Source organism: Elephas maximus, chromosome 5 (assembly GCF_024166365.1).
Source record: "Elephas maximus indicus isolate mEleMax1 chromosome 5, mEleMax1 primary haplotype, whole genome shotgun sequence".
In the NCBI taxonomy this organism is placed as follows: domain Eukaryota; kingdom Metazoa; phylum Chordata; class Mammalia; order Proboscidea; family Elephantidae; genus Elephas; species Elephas maximus.
This window is the reverse complement of record NC_064823.1, coordinates 160,224,320-160,239,560: the sequence shown is the minus strand read 5'-3', so window position 1 is coordinate 160,239,560 and position 15,241 is coordinate 160,224,320. Positions and strand designations below refer to the sequence as shown.

Genomic DNA, 15,241 nt, shown 5'->3' with positions numbered 1-15,241 from the left:
TGGAAGTAAAATCAAGAATGCAAATAGGAACCTGCACACCAGTGTTCGCTGCAGCACAGCCAAAAGGTGGAAACAGCCAAAACACCCATCACAGACAAACGGACAGGCAAAATGTGGTATATGCAGAGAATGAAGTATCACTCACCCTAAAGAGAAATAAGTCCTGATACATGCCACAACACGGATGAACCCTGAAAACACCACGCCGAGTAAAGTCAACACAAAAGGACATATACTATATGACTTCATGTATGTGAAATGAGGAAATAAACAAAGATTACTAGTGGTTACCAGGAGCGGGAGAGAGGAGGAAAGGGGAACTTTTGCTTAAGGGGTATTGAGTTTGTTAACGGGTGGTGAGATAATTTGGAAAAGGGTGGCGACAAAGGTTGTACAACATGAAGAATGTAATCAATATCACTGAACTGTACATGTGGAAAACTGAATTGATGTATGTTCTGCTGTGTATATTCTCAACAAAAATAAATGATTAAAAAATTTATCCAAGTCCAAAGGGCTAATGGACCACATCAACCACGGCTCCCACCAGAGTGAGTCCAGCACAACTAGATGGCACCTGGCTACCACCAGTGACTGCTCTGACAGGGGTCACAATAGAGAGTCCTGGACAGAGCTGGAGAAAAATGTAGAACAAAACTCTAACTCACAAAAAAAAGACCAGACTTACTGGCCTGACGGAGACTGGAGAAACCTTAAGAGTATGGCCCCCGAACACCCTCTTAGCTCAGTAATGAAGTCACTCCTGAGGTTCACACCCTTCAGCCAAAGATTAGACAGGCCCATAAAACAAAAAGAGACTAAAGAGGCATATCAGACCAGGGGCAAGGATTAGAAGGCAGGAGGGAACAGGAAAGCTGGTAATAGGGAACCCAAGGTCAAGAAGGGAGAGCACTGACATGTTGTGGGACTGTTAACCAATGTCATAAAACAATATGTGTACTGTTTAATGAAAAACTAGTTTGCTCATCTAAAGTACAATTAAAAAAATAAACAATTGAGTTATGCAACCACTCTCACTGTCCTTTTCGGAGTTATTCCTCCCCAAACTGGTGAAGATTTTGTTGGGTATATTGTCACTGAATAAAAAGAAAAAGAGAGAACAGAAGAAAAATCTTAACTTTTTCACATACAACTTTCTCAATAGTCTCATTTTGTAAGCTTTCATTTTTGGCAGTGCTGCTGCTACTGAAGCATTATTTGGGGAAGAGTAAATTGCCTGAAGGAGCCCTGGTGGTGGAGTGGTTAAGTGCTTAGCTGTTAACCAAAAGGTCTGTGGTTCGAACCCTCCAGTTGCTCTGTGGGAGAAAGATGTGGCAGTCTGCTTTTGTGAAGATGACAGCCTTGGAAACCCTATGGGGCAGCTCTACCCTGTCCTACAGAGTCTCTCTGAGTCAGAATCGACTCGACGTCAATAGGTAAAGTGCCTGAAGTTAGAGAAACTTCTCCATGCTCTCATGCCAGCTCGTGCCTTCATCTGAGGCTATGACACAAAAGAAGAATCTGAAGTAGAAGGGAAACAAGGGGCACTCAGGAGGAGGACCACTGTCAGGGGCTCCTAACCCAGACACCAGCACCATCTAGCTCACATCTCCAGACCAAAAACTTGAGAAGGTTCCAAGTCAGCCACTTTTCCCTCACCACCCTCCATTCTCAAGTGTGCTATCTGCTCCCTGATCTGGTCAAAATTAAGTGTTCAGGGCTGACACTCCTACAGATGACATCTCAACATGCAGTCATGTACTCTACTCATTCAACGTGCCTACACTGAGCCCTGTCATGTGCAGCTCAGCTCTAGGGATACAGAAGGGAGACAAGCCTCCCCGTCTTCATGGCGCTTCCGTTCAAGGGCATGTAGGGACAGATGATGAATGATAAATGTAATAAGTAAGGTGATCAGTGCAATGGAAAAAATAATCAGGGCAAAGGGATCGGGGAGGGCAGTAAAATTTTAAAGGGAAGTTGTTGATGAGAGCTTGAGAAGCTGGTATTTAAGCAAAGGAAGTCAACAAAAGTTTCCTTATTTCTTAATAGGTTTTCCCTTATTTGAGTCTAAATCCCAAAACTAAATACATAAAACATAAATACTTAAGAAAAACACATTTTATCTGGACCGTGAACAGCACCTCCATCCACTTCTGTTAGACAAAAACTCAGGGGCCAATTCTGACACCTCTCCCCCAACGTCTCTCGTATCCAAACCAATAAGCCTCACCAAGTTTACTCCAAAATCCGTCTTAGTCCACTTCTCCCCGTGCCCACAATCTCAATCCTATCGTCCACCCACCATCCCTTTTCACCAGTCTCCTAACAAGCTGTCTCAGTCAGGATACTCTAAGGCAGTGGTTCTCTACTTTGAGGGCATCAGAATCACCTGAAGGGCTTGTTAGAACAGATTGCTGAGCCTCAAACCCTGAGCTTATGACTCAGTAGGTCTAAGGTGGGACCTGAGACTCTACATTCCTAACAAGTTCCAGGTGGTGTTGATGCTGCCAATCAGGACAGCAAACTTTTGAGAGCCACTGGCCTAGGTTTGGATGAAGTTGTTGCTTTTGTCAGCTGCCATCAATTTGGCAGTAACAAGCCCCAGATCACCTGTGACTTGGCTTAATGTGAAGGTTTCTTCCTTGCTACACATCATTTGCAGGTCAGTTAAGAGGCTCAGCACCCAGGCTGAGAGCGGCCCCACCCTGTGCTCTTGGAGTTAGAGATATGAAAAGGGAATGGATAAGGCACACCTTTCTCAGAACTTCCACCCAGAGTAACACAGCATTTTTTGTTGGCCGAAGCAAGTCCCAAGGCCACACCAAACTTCAAAGGAGTGGGGCAATTTAATCCTACCAGACGCCAAAGTAGGGAGAATTGGAAAGGTGCAAACCTGAAGAGACTGAGCAGCCCGCAGATCTGTCTTCTGTATACACTTCCCTCCCCTCCCCCGTCACCAATTCAATCTACAGAGGACTCTGAGGAATGAGCTTTTCCAGCTAATGGATTCACGTCACACACTCGCTTAAACCCCTTTACTCATAGTGACTCCATAGGGTTTGTAAAGCTGTAAGTCTCCATGGACGCAGACTGCTACATCTTTCTCCCACAGAGCCACTGGTGGTTTTGAACCACTGTCCTTTTGGTTAGCAGCCAAGCGCTTTAACCCTGTGCCACCAGGGCTCCTTAAAACCAAAACCAAACCCGCTGTCATCGAGTCGATTCCAACTTACAGGGACCCTACAGGACAGAGTAGAACTGCCCCACAGGGTTTCCAAACAAGGGCTGGAGCCTTTTGGTTGGCAGCCGAACTCTTAAACACTTGCCACCGGGGCTCCTAAAACCCTTTAAGGGCCTCACATTGATATTAGGATGAAAATCCCCACTACAGTCTACAAAGAATGTGCTTGACCCCCACCATGCCTCTCGAGCCTTGTTTTGCACACAGTTCCCCTTCACTCTGCTCCTGCCACAGGGTCTTGGCATAAGCTGTTCCCTCTATCCAGAATATTCTCCCCATCTTCTACACAGTTAACTCCCAAGCACCCTTCAGCTCTCTACTCCCGCGTGAGTCTCACCAGGAAGTCTTCCCTGACACCCCAATCCCCATTTAGGTTCAATCTCCCTGCTAGATGCACCCTTTATCTTTCCTTCATAACTTTCTCTTTGTCTTTTATTATGGAGAATCCTGAATACACATAAAAGTAGAATAAGTGGAACCCCAAGTACCCACACCACCATCAACCTAGGGCCAACCCTGTTCCAGCCACACCCTCACCCATTTCTTCTTCCACAGAATTGCAAAGCAAATTCCAGATGTATCATTTCATCTGCGAATATCTGTATGCATCTCCAAAAGGTACAGATTCTGAAACCGTAACAAGAAAACTACCATCACAGCTAAAAAAAAAAAAAAAAAATTCCTTGAAACCAAACCTAGTCAGTGCTCAAATTTCTAATAACTGAACAAATGACTAAGTATCTCAAATACCCTAAGTGATGTCTAGTTGTATTTCTATAACTCATCAGTGTGACTCTGACGAAAATAAGCTCTGTATGTTGCAACTAACTGATATGCTTCCAATCTCTTGTCATCCCAGCCCCTCCATCTTTTTCCTTCTTTGTTGAGGAGAGCAGGTCATTGGTCTTGCAGTTTACCGCATCCTGAGTTTTGCTGACGGGGACCCTGTAGTGTATTCTGGCATGGCCCTCTCTCCTCTGTATTTCCTGTGAATTGGTAGTTGAATTTAGAGGCTTGATTAGACTCAGATTCGATGTTGTGGCAAGGTTGTATCAGAGGTTTTTCACAGATGTGATCTGTTTAATGTCTCCCTCCCATTTCTCCCCAAGCACAGGTCTGTAAGTTGACACCAAGGACTTAGGTTTTTGCTCATCCCTGGCATGCAGTTGGTAATCATTTGCTCCATGAATGAAGAAACCTTGGACAGAAGGACACTGCCATACTGACTAATGGAAGCCTAATGGCCCACCCCCCTTCACATACAGTTTTATGTCAAAATGTTCCCTGAGAGTTCCCAGGGAACAGAATTAGAGGTCAGGCCCTGCAGGGGCTCTAACTCCATCACTTAAAGCCTTGTGACTCTGGGTCAGTTACTTAACATCTTTGAAATTCCATTTCCTGCTGTGAGGCTTTAATGAGGTAAGGTAAAGAAATTCACTGCTCCCTATGCACAGCAAAGCTCTACACAGATGGCACCAACTTCAAAATTACTTGCAGAAGCAATACAGAAACCTTTCATTTCTAACATTTATTTTAATTTAAAAATCTAATAATTTCAACTCAAAAACGGAGGACAATAGCTACGTATGTCAAAGAACATAATCTATGTCACTGAACTGTCCATGTAGAAACTGTTGAATCAGTGTGTGTTCTGCTGTCCATATTCTCAACAACAAAAAAATAGTTAAAAAAAAATCATCTAGCAATTCACATTTTTATAAAACAAAAATCCCTAAGAAAAGCCATCTCTACTTGTTAACTGCCTCCCATGTTTCTGGCACTTCGCAAAGCCCAAAAGACACAGACAAGCCAGAAGGTCCGGGCCTTGAAAAACTCCCAACCTGGCGAGGGGAGAGGCAAGAGCCCACGCAATGTGCTAGATGCCAAAACAGGGCCTGGCACTCGCAGAGGCGTGAGAAACTTGAGAGCAAAAAACAAGTACCCCAAGACCAGGGTCTGTAACACAAGTGGAGAAAGGTAAAGGCTTCACCGAGACAGGGGCTGAGTATAAGAGCACTGGGATGAGGAGTGAGCCAGCTCAGGCAGAAGGAACAGCACAAGGAGAAGGGCTTTATCATCAGAGCTGCAGGCAAAGTGACAGTGGAATCTCTGAGCCATCACAAGGGACTGGCCAGTGAAGACGCTAGAAAGACAGGCAGGGACTACATGCCATGCGCAAGACCTAGGGCTTTCAGGCTGTGAATATCAGAATCATCCTGGTCTCTCTCCTCATTCTGTGCACCCTCCAGGCTGTGACCCACCCAAGCCAAGGCCCCATCAGCCCACCTCTTCCACTGCTGGCACTTCTCCTTCCCTACCTCAGGGGCTTTGTTCCTGGTGCTGTGCGAGAGCCTCCTCTCTGGCCTCTGCCATCAGCCCTGAGGCCTCCCCAACTCCAACGCCACACAGGGCACTCTCCTTCATTTCTACCGCTTCCGAGGCATAGTACAGCTGGATACCGTACAAGGGACTGAGGGTCCGTTCATCAAATATTGGCTAAGCACCTGACAGGCATTCAGGTACCGCCCTAGGTGCTGAGGATGGGCCAATAATCAAAGCCAAGAGAAGAAAACTCTCTGCCTTCACAGATGTTCCAATGTAGTTGGGGGAGGGGGCAAACATCAGAGGATGATAAGTGCTATAGAGAAAAAGTAAGGCACAGGGGAAGTGTCAGATGGAGACAGACTTTTTAAAACAGTAGTCAGGAAAGGTGCCACTGCCAAGATGAAGTTTGAGCAAAGACCTTTAGGCAAAGAGTGAGCAGCCAGGTGTTTGGGGGAAGGGCATTCCAGGCAGAAGGACCACCAAGTCCAATGGTCTGCAGCACCCTGTGCTGCAGGCCATGAGGACAGAAGGGGCTGGCAGGCTGGAGCACAGTGGGAATGGAGCGGCCAAGGATCAGCGAGGCCCAAAGTGTAAAGGTTTACCCACCAGGGCCTCTTAAATCAGGCAGGGGATCAGTGAAGGGTTGTGAGGAGAAAGGTCCAGGCTGAGGGGAAATGAAGAAAAAGCAAGCATGCAGCCATGTCTGGGGGAGGGGACGAGGTTTTAACAAAAACTGACCATGCAAACGCCGGGGGAAGAAAAATGGCAGCCAGAGAGGGGACAGGGAGAGGTCAGGCGAGGGCTGGATAGAGGCTGTGAAAGATGGAATGTCCGGTGAGAGACAGGACTTTAACCCCAAGCGCGATGGAGATCCTCCAACACTCACGTGATCACATTTGCATTTAGAAAGACCAGCGGGCTTTGGGATAGAGAGCTGACTGAGGGAAGTCAAAGGGGAGGCAGGAACAAGCTCACTGGTCCTCAGGCCTCCATGACACAGCAGCAAAACACACATGAAAACTTAGCAATCAGAAAGTGAAGACACTGCTAATATACACACTCTTCAATAGCATAACAAACGTAACTCGGATTCTCAACCCTTTCGAGGCCAGCCCCACTCAACTTAAAAATTGTGGCCCCAACTGCGTCTACTAAGGAAAAACACAGTTTTTCCCTACACACACACTAGGGAAGCCTTATCACTGGGGTTTTCACTCTGTAGACCACCACTCAGCTCAACCAACAATCTGCAATGTCTATCATATATTTTGTTGAAACCATTCAATATGACACAAATGAAGGTCCTCTGAAAACTCATCCATGGCCATTTGGTTTTAGAAAGGCAGCATAAAGTTAATAATTTGAGGTCTGTCTTGATTTTGTTTTTACCAGCAAACCAAATTTCATCAAATCCAACAACTCCTTAGAAAGCTATATTGCAACCTATAAAACCCGCTGAGACCAAGTCCATTCCGACTCATAGTTACCCTATAGGACAGAGTAGAACTGCCCCATAGGGTTTCCAAGGAGTGCCTCGCGGATTTGAACTGCCGGCCAGTTAACAGCCGTAGCTCTTAACCACCATGCCATGTAGACAAATGCAAAATGCCGATGAGTTCCTGGGTAACAAGCAGAAATCTTTTTCTCCCCCAAAGTGCTTATTGTAAATAACCATTCCTGAAAAAGAAATTAGCGGATCACGTAAGCGTGGTTTGCACCGTATGAGACTAATCCTTTAAAGCTACCGATACCTGTCTTGCTTCCATAGGCTGCATACCTTAAACTCTTTACCTTGCCCAGCGACAGAGAAATAAGAGGTAGAGTAGAAGCCTCATCATAGCTTGCTTCGTCCTGGTCACAGGCACACGACTGTTATGTCATTTGTTGTACTCACATGTCTGCAGTGTTTCATGATTAATTTTTTAACATTTGAGATTAGCTGTAATGAGAAAAGCCTGGTAAACAGGGTCTTCGCTCTGCAGTGTCACCTTGGACCAGTCCCTTACTTTCCACTCAGTTCTGCCAGAGGGTCCCTTTCTGCTCCAACATAACTTATAAAAAGAGAAGCAAACAGGCCAGATGTTGGCACTGAAAATGGGTGGTTTGGTTACCCTAAATTATGCCCACTTATTCAGCATTTAATGAGGAGGCACCAGCAGAGGCTGGGCTGCCCACAGTGATGACAGTCCCACTTCTGAGCTCATCCAGCAGGAGAGAAAGGCGGTGTGTGACCGTTTAAAGGCAGAGTACTCCGCACTAAGAAAGGGAAGACAGGCAGCGCCCGCACCCAAGGACAGCCCACGCAAAGGCCTGGAGTCAGGACAGGGCACCAAGAATTTGGGGAACATGGACACATTTACTGGGGTGCTGCTGAAGATATCAGGATGCTTCTCCAAAGCTGCATAGTCTATAGCCATGAACACAGGTCACCAAAAAAAACCAACCAACCAAATAAACTACCCCCATGTCAGAATATATGAATGAATATAAAGCCATATGTCCTCATTTCCTGGTGGTTAACTAAAGCTTTTTCTTAGGTTATCTGCCCAGATTAAAAAAAGTCAGGGCAAGGTAAGTTTGAATTATTAACTACAGCACCATCTTAGGACATCCTCTCATATGTGCTATTATCTGGCGATAAGAACCCTTCCTGTATCTCATATAGCACATATTTTGAGGCAGTATTTTCTATCCTCTCACTGGCACTTTTTAAGAAGCCTAATTCCACCTTTTTACACCGAAATGTCAAACCATAAAAAAGAAAGTAACTAGTTTACATTCTACCATGTGAGTAAACATTTCAAAGTCTGACTACTTCTAGAAGGAGAGGGCATCTGAAAAGATGGCAGGCTCTGGCCACTCCTCCTAAGTAATCCACAAGGTCTCTAGTTTCTGGCCTGTTCCGCAGTTCTGACTGATTCTTCATTTGAGTCTCCACATTTACGCAGGTACTGGTTTAACAGCTCTGTATACGTTGGCTGTCCAAAAACCATAAATCTAGTATCCAAGCCTGGCAGCCTTTTTACCTTCTCATTTTGCTCTGTACATCACTGATTTCAAGTTACGTTACTTTACACATTACATATAACTATACCATATATTTGCAAACATGAACAAATAATCTTCGCTCCTTGAAATTAGTAAAGTTACTTATCCAATACCGTTAAATTGGATGTTTACCAGCCTATGTTGTAGTGAAGAAGTCAAAGAAAAAAGATTTTTGTGCTGAAGTTCTTCACAAACTTACAACCCTGCAGTAAACCCTCACTTTACCAACCACTGACCCAAGGGTGGCTGAGAAAATGGAAGAAAAGGAAATGACTCAAAGTAATCGTGCTTAAGGCATGAGTCCTCTTCGTTTCCAGTCAGTGGTTTAGATTTGAACTATCATCAGTTGTAAAGAATAGGAGCACACAGAAAACACACCATGAAATGGTTGTGCTCACTAGATCTTGTTTCCTTCACGTTACTGTCTGGAGTTGTGCTTTTTAAACAATCTTTCCCTTGTCATATTTAAATATCTGAAACACTTGGAGAAATAAAGAAGTCCCAGCTTCATAAATGGGATGGCTCCTAACTTATTTTCCATCTTGATCATCTCATTAAAAATATATATATACAGAGCAGAATTACTATGAACGATGAGTGACACCTGTGTGAGGTATTTAAAGTGGCCAACGATCAAGAAACACACATGTCGCTATTTAACACCTTCAGCAGTCAGGGCCTTGCAAGCCTGGCCGAGAGTGGGCTGGCAGTGCGAAGGGCTTCTCCTATCCCAGCTCTGCATTCACTCCTTATCAAAAAAAAAAAAATTTAATAGGGTCCGTCTGATTAAAACTCAATCGACTCGAGGGCACTGGGTACTGGTTTGAATAATCATCTCAGAGCCCTAACTCTCCGACTAAGAACGGTGACCGTCAGAGGAGCAGTTCTGATATAAGTTTCGACATGAATGTCAAGCATGTGCCAACGCACGTCCTGGGCGCCGAGGGGAGGAAGGGCTCACAGCGCCCTGTGCCCGTCCGATGCCCTGGTCCACCTCCCGGGGACGCGAACTCGGCAAGGGCAGGCTTTAAAGGCCGAGATTTTAAAGCGCCGCGCACGAGAGCGGGCCAGGGGCCAGCACCCTTCCCACAACGTGTCCGAGGCCTCAAGGACTGTCCCCTCCGCGCTAACGGAGCGGGGCGCGCCCTCGGGCGGAGCCGAGGCCCGGCGCGCGGACAGCCCAGCCCGGCGGCGTCTCCACCCCGGCCGCCGCGCCTCCACCTGCCAGAGGCCTCGCCCGGGGCCCGGCGCGACCGGCCGCCGCCGCTGACACACGGCCCGCGGCGACGAGTGTCAGCCGAGCGCCGTTCCGGACACACAAAGCGCCTCCGCCCGGCCGACCCCACGCCGGCTCTGCGGCTCGGCCGGCCCCTCCCACCCGGGCCCGAGGCCGGCCCGGCCCGCCCGGTGCCTCACAAAGGCCCGCCCGGCCCGCCCGGCGCCGCGGGAACAAAGGCGGCCGCCGGCCCGGGCCGGCACAGGTGCAGCCGCCGGGCCGCCTCGGGCCCAACATGGCCGCGCCCGCCGCCCGTTAGCTGCCGCCGCCGCAGCGCGCCAGGCGCCCACGAAGGCCAGGCCGCGGCCGCCCCGGGCCGCCGCGAGGCCCGCCCCGACCCCCGCCCGGCCCGCCCGACCCCGGCCCGCCCGCCGCGGCGGTTGGCGGCGAGCGCGGCGGGTGGGCCGGCGGCTCCAGTGACCTGTTGTGCGTCGCATCCTCCGAGGCGCGGCGGCGGCGGCTCCCTCGGCGCGGCGCTCCGGCGGGGTCCGCGGGCCGGGAGGGGGTCGGGGCCGCGGGGACAGAGGGAGGAGGGAAGGGAGGGGGCGGCGGCGGCTCGACGGCGGCGGCGGGCGAAGCGCGGCCAGGCCGAGGCTCTCCGCGCGCGGCGCCGGCCCCGCCCCCGCGCCTCCCGCCCGCCGCCGCCGCCGCTGCCGCCGCCACCGCCCTCACAGAAGCCGCGGGAAAACTGCGCGCCGCTGATTGGCTGCCGCGCTGGCGCTGCCTGCGGACCGGGCTTTTCAAATCCTCGCCGCGCCGGCGCGGGCGGCTGAGGAGCTAAGGACGAGTGCCGGGGCTGTGCGCCGGCAGCGGCGGGGGGCGAGGGCCGGGGCCGCGCGCCGACAGGGCGAGGGCGGGGAGCCCGCGAGCCGCGTCAGAAAAGCACCTCAGAGAAGCGCCTCCGAGGAGCGCCCGAGCGCGCGCCCCACTCCCGCTACTCGGCCGGGTGCGCGCCAGGCGGCGGCAAAATCAAAAACCCGGATCCCGGAACTAAGAGGTCGGAGCGAGCCGGGCGTGCTGACGTCACGGCCCGCGCGCCCAATCGCCGCCCGCGAGCCCGCCCAGCACGGTGCCGCTTTCGAGCCCGTGGGCGCGCGGCCGTGGGAGTGCTGACGTACGGCGCGGAGCGGGGCGCGCGGAGCCGGGCTTTGTAAACGGCCGGCCGGCCGGTGGTGCTGGGCCCCTCGGTGGAAGCGCTGCGGGTCGGGAGCAGGAGCCTTTCCTCCGAAGGACCCGGCCCTGGTCCCTGAGCCCCCTGTCACCCTCCCAAGCCCCAAGCCCGAGGCCCTCCGCGCAGACAGGGCCCGGCGCACGGGCCTCACACCCGGGCAGGGGTCCTGCCCCACCCTCGGGCACGGCCTGGGCGCCCCACGTCCGCCAACAGTTCAGCGGTCAGTGTGGGCTGCCCCGTGCGCCACCGGCGGGGCTGCCCACATTGACTGGGCCCACAGGTGACCCACACCCACTCTGCAGCCTTAGGTGGAAAAGGAAAGCACCGGGAGCAGGAGGCACAGTGCCTGACCGACGCCGCCCCATATCGGGAAAGCAGGAGACCGTGTTCCCACGGCCCCTGCAGCCCGAAGTCCAGCCGTGCCTTGCTCTCGGGCCCTGGCGCTTATGGAGCCTCCTTACAAGGGTGCTGCCAGCAGGAGCTCGTGTCCTTGCATGGGCCTGGGTCCTGTCTCCTGGAACCTGGTATAGGGAGCAGGGGACAGATCAGAGAGTCCCGGAAGGAACCTAGCTAGGACTAGTCCACCCAGCGGTCTGAGGGGTCTTCCTGCAGAATGCCTGTAGGGCATGGACTCCTCTGTCTTCCTGCAGGCTCGGGTCTGGCCTGGAGCTGAGACTGCTGCGGGACCTAACATTTTAGCGAGGCTGGAGGACAGCAGACGGGCAGGCCATGGAAGGCTGTGAAATAGGCCCAGGAGCGGCGAGTGGACTGGCCAGGTCAGAGTCCAACTTCAGAAAGATCACCCTGGCTGCGGTGAGAACAGAAGGCTAGGGTAGTGGACAGGAGATGTGCTACCCAGGTCCCCCTTCTAGGAGGGCCTTGCTGCCCACCTTCCTATTGCCTGCTCCTACAGGGTCTGCCTCAGCTGCAGAGAGAGGCTTCACCTCAGGCTACGCCCTTCCTGGGCACCCCACATCCAGTGACTCAAGAGTGGGGTATAAATAAAAAAAAGGCCTGGTCAGTTCACTGATTCAGGACTCTGATGGGCAGTACTCGCCTCAAAGGAGTGCAGCTGCCTGAGGTCTGCCAAGTCCTGCCTCTGTTCCCTCCCCTTCACAAGTGTTGTTAGGTACTGTCCAGTCAGGTTCCGGCTCATAGAGACCCTGTGTACTACAGAGCAAAACGCTGGCCCGTCCTGCACCATGCTCAGAACGATTATGCTTGAGCCCACTGTGGCAGCCACTGTGTCAATCCATCTCTTTGAGGGTCTTCCTTTTTTTTGTTAACCCTGTACTTTACCAAGCATGATGTTCTTCTCCAGGGGCTAATCCCTCCTGATGATATGTCCAAAGTATGTAAGCCATCCTTGGTTCTAAGGAGCATTCTTGTACTTCTTCCAAGATAGATTTGTTCGTTGTTTTGGCAGTTGATGGCAGTGTTCTTCACCAAGGCCACAATTCAAAGGCATCGTTCTTCGACCTTCCTTATTCATTGTCCATCACGTATATGATTAGATTGAAAATACCATGGGTTGGGTCAGGCACACCTAAGTCTTCACAGTGACATCTTTGCTCTTCAATACTTTAAAGAGGCCTTCTGCAGCAGATCTGAACGCAATGCTTCTTTTGACTGCTACTTCCACGGGTGTTGACTGTGGATCCAAGTAAAATGAAATTCTTCACAACTTCAATCTTTTAGCCATTTATCATGATGTTGATTATTGGTCCAGTTGTGAGGATTTTTGTTTTCTTTTTGTTGAGGTGTAATCCATACTGAAGGCTGTGGTCTTTGATCCTCATCGGTAAGTGCTTCAAGTCCTCTTCACTTTCACCAAGCAAAGTTGTGTCATCAGTATAACACAGGTTGTTAATGAGTCCTCCTGTAATCTTGATACCCCGTTCTTCATACAGTCCAGCTTCTCAGATTATTTGCTCAGCATACAGATTGAATAGGTGAAAGGATACAACCCTGACGCACACCTTTCCTGACTTTAAACTACTCATTATCCCCTTGTTATCTCTGAACAACTGCCTCTTGATCTATGTACAGGTTCCTCATGAGCACAATTAAATGTTCTGGAAGTCCCATTCTTTGCGATGTTATCCATAATTTACTATGATCCACACAGTTGAATGCCCTTGCATAGTAAAACACAGGTAAACATCTTTCATGTATTCTCTGCTTTCAGCCAAGATCTATCTGACGTCAGCAATGATATCCCTTGTTCCACATCCTCTTCTAAATCCGGCTTGAATTTCTAGCAGTTCCCTGCCAATATACTGCTGCAGCTGCTTTTGAATGATCTTCAGCAAAATTTTACTTGCATATGGTATTAATGATATTGTTTGATAATTTCTGCATTCGGTTGGATCACCTTTCTTGGGAACAGGCATAAATATGGATCTCTTCCAGTCAGTTGGTCAGATAGCTGTCTTCCAAATTTCTTGGCATAGACGAGTGAGCGCTTCCGGTGCCGCATCCGTTTGTTGAAACATCTCAATTGATATTCCATCAATTCCTGGAGCCTTGTATTTGCCAATGCCTTTTTTTTATTCAGTGCAGCTTGGACTTCCTGATTATATAATACTTTCTTTTCAAGCCAACCTTTGAAATCTCAGTTCTTTTACTTCATCATTTCTTCCTTTTTCTTTAGCTGCTTGATGTTCAAGAACAAGTTTCAGAGTCTCTTCGGACATCCATTTTGGTCTTTTCGTTCTTGTCTTTTTGGTGACCTCTTGCTTTCTTCATGGAAGATGTCCTTGATGTCATTCACAACTCATCTGGTCTTCGGTCGTCAATGTTCAATGCGTCAAATCTATTCTTGAGGTGGTCCCTAAATTCAGGTAAGATATACTCAAGGTAGTACTTTGGCTCTCATCGACTTGTTCTAATTTTCTTCAGCTTCAGCTTGAACTCGCATATGAGCCATTGATGGTCTGTTTCGCAGTGGGCCCCTGGCCTTGTTCTGACTGATGATATTCGGCTTTTCCATAGTTACATCCCGCAGATGTATAGTCAGTCTTTATGTTGCTGAAAAAAGGTATTTGCGATGAAGTCATTGGTCTTGCAAAATCCAATCATATGATCTCCAACATCATTTCTGTCACCAAGGCCATATTTTCCAACCAGCGATCCTGCTTCTTTGTTTCCAACTTTCGAATTTCAATCACGAGTAATTATCAATACATCCCAATTACATGTTCGATCAATTTCAGACAGTCACAAGTATTGGTCTCTAGTAAACATCTTGCACCTCAAACTCCATCTCAGGGTCTGTCATGACTGAATTGTGTCCCCAAAAAATATGTGTTGGAATTCTAACCCCTATACTTGTAGGTGTAATCCCATTTGGGAATAGGATTTTCTTTGTTACATTAATGAGATCATATGAGTGTAGGGTGGGTCCTAAACCTACTCAACTTCTGAGATATAAAAACAGCAGATTGTAATAAAGTTAATTAAGAAAATGTTCTGCATCCCATTTTGGTGACTGGTATCTGGGATCTTCAAAGCTGGTGAGCAGCCATCTAAGATACATCAATTTTTCCCAACCCACCTGGAAAGAAGGAGAATGAAGAACACCAAAGACACAAGGAAAGTATTAGCCCAAGTGACAGAAAGGGCCACATAAACCAGAGACTCCATCATCCTGAGACCAGAAGAACCAAATGGTGCCTGGCTACCACCAGTGGCTGCCCTGACGGAGCAGGAGAAAAGCGGGGTGCAGAACAGATTCTAGTAAAAAGACCAGACTTAAGGGCCTGACTGAGACTAGAGGGGCCCGAGAAGACCTGGCCCCTGGACTTTCCGTTAGCCTAGAAGCCAACTCTTCAGACAAAAATTACACTGGGCTATGAGACATAAAATAATACTCGTGAAGAGAGTGCTTCTTAGCTCAAGCAGATACATGAGACTAAAATGGGCAGCTCCTCTCTAGAGGTGAGCCGAGAAGGCAAAAAGGGACAGGAGCTGGTTGAATGGACACAGGAAATCTGGGATGGAAAGGAGGAGTGTGCTGTCACATTATAGGGAGAGCAACTAGGAACACATAACGATGCATAAATTTTTGTATGAGAAACTAACTTGAACTGTAAACTTTCACTTAAACACAATAAAATACAAAAATAAAAAGCAGATTAGGCACAGAGAAGCAAGCACAAACAGAGGCCATGTGGAG

At 49.1% G+C, this 15,241-nt stretch overlaps 1 protein-coding gene across 3 annotated transcripts in view; it reads right to left on the bottom strand.

Moving 5' to 3' along the window:
- The window catches only part of NSD2 (nuclear receptor binding SET domain protein 2), a 97,946-nt gene extending 87,143 nt beyond the window's left edge, over positions 1 to 10,803 (bottom strand). For 2 of the 3 annotated variants that reach the window (XM_049886593.1, XM_049886597.1), the window contains exon 1: positions 10,315 to 10,481. The gene's annotated coding sequence lies outside the window, so the exon portion shown is untranslated. Of the gene's footprint in view, positions 1 to 10,314; positions 10,482 to 10,779 lie in introns of those variants that run through there. The other variant, XM_049886596.1, reaches the window with a different exon arrangement.
- Between the last annotated feature and the right edge of the window lie 4,438 nt (positions 10,804 to 15,241).